Source organism: Alexandromys fortis, unplaced genomic scaffold (genome assembly GCF_014885135.2).
Source record: "Alexandromys fortis isolate MF-2015 unplaced genomic scaffold, M_Fortis_MF-2015_v1.1 scaffold_87, whole genome shotgun sequence".
In the NCBI taxonomy this organism is placed as follows: domain Eukaryota; kingdom Metazoa; phylum Chordata; class Mammalia; order Rodentia; family Cricetidae; genus Alexandromys; species Alexandromys fortis.
In genome coordinates this window covers 4,611,030-4,620,893 of record NW_026067971.1, presented here as the reverse complement: position 1 = coordinate 4,620,893, position 9,864 = coordinate 4,611,030, and the positions used below count along the sequence as shown (strand labels likewise).

The following is a 9,864-nucleotide window of genomic DNA, read 5'->3' as shown; positions in this document are numbered from 1 at the left end:
ATGCCAGGAAATATATATATATTTCCTGGCCATTAATCCATTAATTTCCATTTTATTGTCACCTTTTAGTTTTTCTAACAGAGCAGAGAAAACTTAGAACCTGTTCACACCACCCTTAAGCCTCCTATTGTAACTAGAACTCAGTTTCTCTATGTGTAAAATAGTGATAACAATATTTACTCCAAGGTCCTAATGAGAGATAAGATGATATGTCTGAAATAATGGATAGACAGACAGACAGATAGCTAGGGTCTTGTCTAGTCTGGGCTCTGAAAACCTTCCTAATGTAACATTAAAAATACTTTGGCATTTTGTACACATACATCCACTTTGGAATATCTCCAAGAACATGATGTTCTCATGCCGGTTATTTTCCTCATATCTTATTAAAAAAAACTATATGGTTTCCCGAATTGCAAGTATGTACACTTATAGAAGTTTTTAAATATATGTGTGAATGTATATTTATGTATGTGTGTATATATACCTAAATAAAACAAGCCATGTATATTTTAAAACATTTCTCCTCTACTGTTTTATTATGTCTATAAATATGTTGCCTCTTCACTAATTAAACATTCTGGTGAGAAAATTAGGGGAGGAAGATGACACAATATCAGCCAGCGTTCCTTGAGGGGTGTCATTGAGCGACCAGAGAAAAAGAACAAAACAGCTTTGGAACCCTGTAGCCTGAACCCAGCCATTAGCAAACCCAAGGCCACTTGGAGGGGCTGGGGATATGGGCATCTCTGGTGTCCAAGAATCTTAAGAGGGACGCTCTAGCTGACAGTGTTTTCTTTGTGACTCTGTGCTAACCGTGAACCACAGTTTGTGCTTAAAATGCGGTTGAAAATTTAAGTAGAAACATGTAATGAGTAGCTTGGTGTCTTACAGCCTTATATTTGGCCAAGCGAAGGTGTGGCTGTGTAGTATTTCTCATTAGGTGCCTTTTTTTTTTTTTCAGGGCAAATGGTCGGGCCTCACTCATCCTTTTCTTGCGAGTGTGTTGCTTCCTTTCCTCTTATTTTCTGCCCTCAAATATTATTTTCCTGGCTCGGTGAAGGAGTCACCTTTTAAGCCTGCCACCTCAGAATGTGAAGACCAGGGTGGCTGTTTAAAGTAACTCAGCAGCTACTCGAGAATGACCACAGTTCCCGAAATAAGCAAGGAAAACATGACATAAATGAAAGCGATGACTTTTAGATTGCAGTAGTAAAGTTACTGGTAAAACCATTTCTGACTCGACAAATAAGCTTCCCTGTCTTTAGCATGCAAATATACTCAGGCATTTTCATTTGCTTTTATTTTGGTGCCCTGAGAATGTCAGCAAGAGGTCAAAAGTGGAAACCCGGGAGGAATCAGGAGTGCTCGAAGACCACTCTGGCTAGCCTAGGGGCCTGACCCAAGGCCTCATTCCATTGGCACCTTCTTCGGGCCTGCCTAAAGAGGACATGCCATCAGTATCTCTCTCGCTTGAGCTTCTGAACCCCTCTTGGCTTATTCTAGTAAAGGCCAGATTTAGTGAGTAGTCCTTGGTTTTTATTTTGGTTTGTTTTCTGATGCAGGGTCTCACTGTGTGCCTTTGGCTGACCTTGAACCTCCCAATCTCTTGTCACAGCCTCTTAAGTGCTATGGTTACAGGTGTGTGCCCAACTGGAATTGTTGGCTTCTAGGGGGCAGGGGGAGGGGAAGCCTCTAAGGCAGCGGTTCTCAACCGCTTACCAGGAAGATTCTAGCCTACATCCATCCTGGGTCGGAGTTCATTGTGTCTGCCTCAGAGAGCAGAGCTATTGCATCTGCCCAGGAGAGGGGAGCATGGCGTCTCTCCAGAGAGCAGAGCTGTTGAGTCTGAGCTCACTTCCTCTTCCTCCCAGCATTCTGTTCTGTTTACTCCACCCACCTATGTTCTAACCAATAAAATGGGCCAAGGCAGTTTCTTTATTTTTTAACCAATGACCTTCCTCCATCACTGAGGGGTTTTTTTGCACATTGTCCAGAAACATCAAGAGACCCAGCAACAGGAATGGAGAAGTAAAATTTCGTTGTGGGACTAAAAGGATGTCGAATAAATATGGCAAAAACAAAGTCAAGAATCAAGTCATTGAAAGCATAGGAAGAAGGTTTCAAAATAGTGGAATCGAAACTACACCAAGAAGCAGGTATGTGGGCATGTGCCTGTAATCTCAGCACTCAGAATGGGACAGGGGGATTACACCAGCTCAATGTAAGCCTGAGCTACATAGTGAGCTATAGACAGAGGCTACGTAATGAGAACTCATCCCAACAAAAGATAGCAGGAGGGAGTGGAAACGGGAAACTCCCAGAACTGAGCTGGAGACAGGAGGTCAGTGAACAGAATTTGACAGATTTCCATCTGATGCAGACCATCATTTACACAAATTATGTTTTTTTCTTGCCGAGTACTATACTAAATTAATGCATAACAAGGAATTTTCTAGGGAAATCACCTGCCGTGGAGACAATGATGCAGGAAAGGGAAGTCTTAAAATCCAAAGTGTTGTATAATTCCAAATTCTTTTCAAAAGTTCAAGGTTTTTCAACTGTGGCTCCTGTAAAATCAAAAATAAATTAAATACTTTATTACTTAAAATGGGAAGAACCAGGGCACAGTCACAATTAAAGCAAAGAAAATCAAATTTCAACTGTGTAAATAACTGTGATTTTAATCACTATTGGTTCTTCCTTTTCCTGCTCTTTGCATTCCTGACCTGCTCTCTCCAACCCACTTCTTCTTTCTCATTTGTAAACCCTTCATATGCATCCCCCCCTTCACTTACACACTCATAGAAACACAGAGAGAAATCTATTTGCTACAGGTACATTTTGCTTATTTCCCAGCACCACATATAGACATCTGTTTGCTACATTTTCCATATTTCCTAGAATCACACAGAGAAATCTGTTTGCTACATTTCGCTTATTTCATTCATGAAAACTATTACAAACCCATACACGGGCATCATCTTATATTCTGTTCCACCATGAATGTTCTATGATATCACTTCAACTGTTTTGCTTTTACTTATTGTATAAAATACAGTCTGGATGCGATATTTATACCATGATCCTCCAGTCTGTGGCCTTTCCTTATTAGTATTTATTTACTTACTCCTTGGCTTTGACTACTCATCAGGCCCATTGACTGCCCTCGACTCACACCCATTTCATATGCTATGCCTGCAACTCATGTGAGGTACTCATTGCCACCGGTGGTAGGAGATCATAGAATAGACAAATTTTTTAATATCTCTTGGGTAATTGGTAATCATGTGTGCCACATTTACTCTTGTGTAAGTTTGAGTAATTTATTTTTAACAGTAAATATTTTATATATATATTTTACTTTTGAAGGTTGAGTGATGGCTTATAGTTAAGAGCCCTCACTGCTCTGGCAGAGAACTTGGTTCCCTGTGTCCATATCAGTTGACTCGCAATAACCTAACTCCATTTCCAGGATGTTCAATGTCCTTTTCTGGTTTCCATAGGTACCTGCGTACACATAGCACACATAAATTTCTGCTGGCTTTCTTAGGGTTTCTATTACTTTTCATGAAACCCCATGACCAAAGCAACTTGGGAAGGAATGGTTTTATTTGGCTTATACATTCACATCATAGCTTATCATCAAAAGCAGGTCAGAACAAGAACTCAGACAGGGCAGGAACCTGAAGGCAGGAGCTGATGTAGAAGCCATCCATAGAGGAGTGCTGCTTACTGACTCGCTCCTCATGGCTTGCTCAGCCTGTTTTGTTATAGAACCAAGGACAAACAGACCAGGATGGCGCCACCCATGATGGCTGAACTTTCCCACATCAATCAGTTAGAAAATGCTCTACAGGCTAGCCTACAGCCGGATCTTCTGGAAGAATTTCTCAATTGAGGTTTCCTCTTCAGGTGACTCTAGCTTGTGTCAAGTTGACATAACACTAGATAGCTTGACACACCAACATTTCACTGCTAATCTATAACCTTTCTATTTTTGTTCATCCTTTAGATTCATAGATGAATATCAACATTACAATATAAATAAATGTTTAAAGTCCCTTAAAACCTCTTAAAATCCAAAGTGTTGTATAATTCCAAAATCTTTTCAAAAGTTCAAGGTTTTTCAACCTTGTTCAATCAAAAATAAATTAAATACTTTATTACTTAAAATGGGAAGAACCAGGGCACAGTCACAATTAAAGGAAAGAAAATCAAATTTCAACTGTGTAAATAACTGAATATCCAATCATCGGGTTTCACTCATGATATTCTGGGATCCCAAAAGAGCCTAGTCACTTCTCAGGCTCCTCCCTCTTCAAGGTGCAGTTTGTCTTCTAGGGTCAGGTGGGCTCCCCTCCACAGCTGTTCTTAATTGTTCCTAGTTTGCCCAAGGTACTGGCCTCTCTAAAATGCTGGGATTTTCTGCTGTAACTGGGCTGCGCCTTCACTGGCACCCTCTCCTGGACCCTCTTCAAGGTATAAAGTCTTAATTTCTTCCATGACCCCTTCAGTCCTGGGGATTCCACAGCTACTTTGTCTGCTGCTTGAGTAGTGGCCCCTCCTGGCCTCTCAGAGCCAGACCTCAGCTCCTCTCCGTGGCCCCTTAATGCCCTCAAAACCAGGACCACCTGGGTGACTCTTTCACATTGCAAGTTCAGCTTCTGGCCGCAGGTACAACCTTGGCCACCTCTAGAATCCTGCGCCTGGGTGCTGACCCCGAGGAAACACTTCCCAGAAGATTTTGCCTCAGTGATGCTGCTCTCCTCAATAACTTGCAGTCATTTCTGATTAGGTGAAGTAACTCAAAAGTTAATAATCTATAAACATGATTATATATAATACTAAGTCAAATAACAACACAGCATAGGAAATTATGTGTAATGAAAAAATTTCTCACTAATTTCCTTGAGTTTCTCCCATCTGTTTTGAGTATGTATTCCCTTGTCTACTTTCTCTTAACTTTTGTCCCCTCCCCCTAAATTAGCTTCTGCCGAGTTTTGGATGCTCTAGACCCCAGAAGAGAATCTCGCCTCTCTTCTCCACACACTATGAATAGCATAGGCTCTGGCCATGGGTGCAGCCCACACCACCATGGAACTGACTTTAGCCTTGCCTGAAGAGGCCACCCCCAGTGATGAAAAGGAACTTGTCCCTCTCAGTAATTTTATTCTTGGCTTTCCTTCTAAGACACAAGTGAAGGACACAATTAGTGTCAACAATTGTGGGGTGTGTTTATTTCTCATGGAGTAGACACCCAACACTGAGTGTTCCTTACACCAACACTGAGGTCAGAGCTCAAGGGACCACCCAATGCCCTTTTTTTTTTCTGGTAGTCTTAGTTATCTTAGAAAAGCAAAAACTAAAAATGTTAGGGTCTTGGAATGCTGGAAATATGGCCTGTCACAAGAGAAGAAAGCTAGTTATGCTAACCCAAACACCAAATCAAGTGCTCAGTCCTCCAGCGGAAATCAACCAGGCGAGCCTCCTAAAGGCAGCCAGGTGGAGCTACCAATCCTGAGAGTCCTGAGGAGAGCAAAGAGTCTCTCAGATGAGGCTTCCAGGCGAAGAACAGAAGAGGAAAACACCTGACGAGGGCTGCAAACATCCAGATAACATGACCGAGGAAGCTGAGGCCGTCAGCTAGAGTTCTTGTCTGTGCTTGCTTCCCATGGACGAACTTCTGTCTTCACATTTCCACTGCAGGTACCTTCAGCTCAGGGAACAAACAATAGCGACCTCTGTTGGGAATCGTTCACCTTCTAGCTGTTCTCAAGGACACGATATTTTTACTCTTGGGTTGTTTGCTGCCACTCAGTCAGAGGAAGGTTGGGGAGGGAAGCACCCCACCCCACACAGAGACCTTGGAGAACACTTTGAGACAGCCATGCTTGAGTCTAAAAGGGGAGCTCAACCCTGATTCCAGAAGCAGGTTCTCAGGAGGTCAAACAACACATGGAAATTTATGGAGATAATGCATGTTACACCAAACCCCGAAATCATCCATATGTTGTTGTGGGACATTCCCTGTTCTAGTAATTGTTTTGTAACATATAAAATAAATTAATTTAATATACTCTGGACCAAATGTAACAGAAAAATTAATTAACTATAAAGCCTTCAAGTTTTTTTTAATTTAATTTGTAGAGCTCTGACTTATCTCATTTTTGACTCTCACATCAAACAATAATGGCTTATATTCACCTTTTTGCTATAACATTTTTATAAATGTAGTTTGCATGTTTGTTTTTATCATAACTTGAAGGGGAACTTCAAGGATTTGAACCAAATTCTTTGGGGCACAGGGTGCCAGCATCCCTTGGCTGCTTCTAAACTGAATAGGAATACTGAGGAAAGGCCTGGATAGAGTTTTCCCCAGGGTTTACACTAAGGAGGGACAGGATGCATGGCAGTACTTTGGATGACCCAGCTGCCCTCAGGAGGATGAAGTCGCCAATGTGGTTCAGTGTTCGTCTCTTGAGGACATCAGTCATAAACTAACAAGAACCAAAACTCAAAACCAATTAAAACAACCAAAGAGATACTGCAGGAGCCTACTGGTTAAGAGCACCAGGCGATTCCGTTGACTGAATAGTGACAGATTAGTTTGAGTAGTGTGACTTTGCTTTAGATCCATTCTGGGAGAGATGTGTTAGTATCTCTGCTGTATGACAACTTGTTGAATTATGAAAGAAACAAATCTAAAGAGTTATTTAAGGAGGCAGAGAGTGCTGGCATGAGGCTTTGCCTGGTGGACATAAGAATTTAGCTGCCCTTTATTGATCTTTGTATCTTTTGAAGAGAATGTGTTAGTCTCTGTTACTGCTGCAGGAGGCCTCTCTCACCTCACTGGTAGTCTCTGTTATTTCTGCAGGAGGCCTCTCCTTTCTCACTGCAGAGCCCTTCTGGAAAACGGGTATTAATCCTAGAGCAGTGAACCCAGCTAGAAATTTCCTGGAATTTGATGGATCCCCACTTTAAACCTGGCATTGCTGGTAGCCTGGGTTTCGGCCATTGCTTTGTTTATACCTTCCTTGTGGGTGTTTAAGATTATGTAGTGCATCATGGGTAAGCTGCAGGAAAAGTCGGCTGAGACTCCTCTGTGGTGACTCTTGAGAACTCAGGAGAAGCCCTTGGAACCTCTAGGTGTTTCTCTATCATTTTTGTCATCAGCAGACATGGGTCGATCCTCCTGATCATTGCAATTCCTTTAGAGCATAGAGAACACGGCCGTCTCCAGCCCCTCTCTATCACCTCTTCTGCCTGCAGGATGTGAACCTCATAGAATCCAACCCCCAGAGACTCCATGGCCTCTCGGATCAAGAGGCCAGGTGACCTACCAGAGGGGTCTCATCCTACTCTGGGTCTTAGCTGACCTTAGAGGGCCAGAACCAAAATGCCAGTGTCCTTTTAGACTCTCTTACCCTCATTGTCATAGACCTCCAAGCTTTGGTTACTAAAGGAGGTGTGCACATTTTCTTGTTTTATCGTAGTCTTTGTGTTTTTGCAATGGGATCCAGGCATGCTGATTTAGAATATTGGCTATCTTTTGAGAAAAGATTTTAACCTTCTAGGCTGCAATCCCATGGTGGAGTAGTGGTCTGGGTGGCTTGGGAGTTTCTTGAGGGGATGGAGCCAAAGCTGAAGAGGCCATCGGATGGCGCAGAGGCAGGAGCTCAGGGACAGTGGTCAGGGCAGAGAGCCTGTGGCATGTGAGAGCAGGATGTGGAGGACCCGGCTGCAGGGAGAATGAGATCTCGGAGGAAGAATCCTGGCAGGTATGTGGCACAAGTTACCAGACACCACTTGCTTTTGAATCTTGCTTCATAAAGACAATGACTTCACTACACCTCTTTAAACCTGCGACAAAGATTTGATTAAACCTGATCCCCACCTCATAACAACATTGCTGATGATTGCTCCTCTTGAAGTTCTGCTTTTCCTCTTTTGTAAGAACTGTACAGAGGCTGTAGGCTAGCCCGTTGGAAATATTCATTACTCAAGGCATTTAGTTACTAGCTTTCCAATCCAGCTCCTTGAAGTAAATTGATGGAAAAACTAGAAGCAGGGGCCTTGTTTAAGATTCTTCGGGATTTCCCTTATAATCTAAGAATTAGATGATTTACTATTTCCCAGGCAGCTTTCAATTACTATTACTAAGTACCCACATACCAGAGGTGCTAGACCCTGTCGCACGGGCGTGTGACGGCATGGTAAAATGTGGCGGGGGATCTCATGGAAGAAGACTGCTTACCTCCTGGCAGCCAGGAAGCAACGAGAGAGCAATCCCTTCCAAGGCATCTGCCCACGCACCTAACTTTCTCCCCCTAGGCCTGATAATTCTGCCACTTCCCAACAGTGTAAAAGGCGGGTACCAAAGCCACTAGTCTTGGAGAGACAGATATCTTTGACCTAAACCATTGCATCCCCTCCCATCTCCCTACAACACTACAAATGCTGCTTTCATCTCTGCTGCCTCCTGGAAACACGGATGGTCCACACACGACATTGCACCTACCTATATTTATTTGTTCTGCGTAGCCCTCCCCTGCCTCCAGCAACCCTGTAAACAAAAAGAGGTATTATTTTTTTTCCTTTGAATGTATACATATCTGTTTTTGGAAGGGTAGAATCTTCTTCTTCTCTGGAGTGATTGGATCTTATTGCCAGCTAGTTTTCTCACTGTGTTTTTTCCCCCTTGTTATCCATTATAATGCTGTCTCCCACTTACCTTGTTGTTGTTGCTGTGTTTTTTGATGAGGGTTGAGGGAAACAGGGAGAAATACTTATTTTGATGTTAATATAAACAAATTTGAATTCTTCAGGCCATAACTTCCTTGAAGCCTTGTACACAAAGAGCAGTTCAATCAAAGGAGCCAAGGAAAGCCCAGCCTCACTGGTAGTCCACTGTGTGCTGCTATTACTAAAATTTAAAGAAGCATTGAGCTCCACAGTATCCCGTGGCTCTCATATGCTAGCTATGAAGACACAATAGTAATAAGAATAATTGATAATCAGAAGAGTCAACTAAAATAGTTGGAAGTTATGCTAAACACACTGAACAAAAGAATATGCGCATTATAGCCTTGGCTCCATAGCCTTTGCTTTCAGTTTAGAAATGCAGCTGCAAGCTGCTTTAAAACTCCAGGCAACATCTGTCCTAACTTGGCAAATTGAAGGCACATATGTTCTGTTCATTTCCCATGGCTGCCTTTGCGGCTGCCTTTGTGGCTGGCCAGAGATTTAAAAGAAGGTTTGAGTAACCCACAGTTTCTTTTCCAGGGAACACCACAAGGTTAGTGTTATCTTTTCCTTTGTGGTAAACTTCCTTCTGAGTTAAATGTAATTAAAACACCATGTTTTGTATGAGAATAAAAAACACAATCTTTGAAATAAAAATTGAGACATGTCTCTGATCTTAGTCAGCATTAAACTTCTTTCCCATGGTTGGAACTAAGTTTCCCAGCTGGAATTAAAGCTTTGAGGTCCCCATGACCCACCCTCACTGATGGAGAGTGGAGCGATGCCTGCATCAACTTTCTAGTTAAATCAGGAGCCGCATTACAGATATCTGATATTAGGAAGAATCAAAAAGGCAACCTACTGACTGGGAGAAGATCTTCACCAACCCCGTAACAGACAAAGGTCTGATCTCCAAAATATATAGAGAACTCAAGAAACTAGACTTTAAAATGCTAATTAACCCAATTAAAAAATGGGGCACTGAACTGAACAGAGAATTCTCAAAAGAAGAAGTTCAAATGGCCAAAAGACACTTAAGGTCATGCTCAACCTCATTAGCAATCAGGGAAATGCAAATCAAAACAACTTTGAGATATCATCTTACACCTGTCAGAATGG

At 42.3% G+C, this 9,864-nt stretch overlaps 1 protein-coding gene across 1 annotated transcript in view; it reads right to left on the bottom strand.

The window, feature by feature from the left end:
- Positions 1–8,554, bottom strand: part of Ibsp (integrin binding sialoprotein) — a 38,348-nt gene extending 29,794 nt beyond the window's left edge. Inside the window, exons 1-2 of the mRNA XM_050155806.1 lie at positions 8,522–8,554; positions 2,469–2,570 (exon numbers count right to left, since the gene is read on the bottom strand). The gene's annotated coding sequence lies outside the window, so the exon portion shown is untranslated. The remainder of the gene's footprint in view (positions 1–2,468; positions 2,571–8,521) is intronic.
- Positions 8,555–9,864: the final 1,310 nt, after the last annotated feature.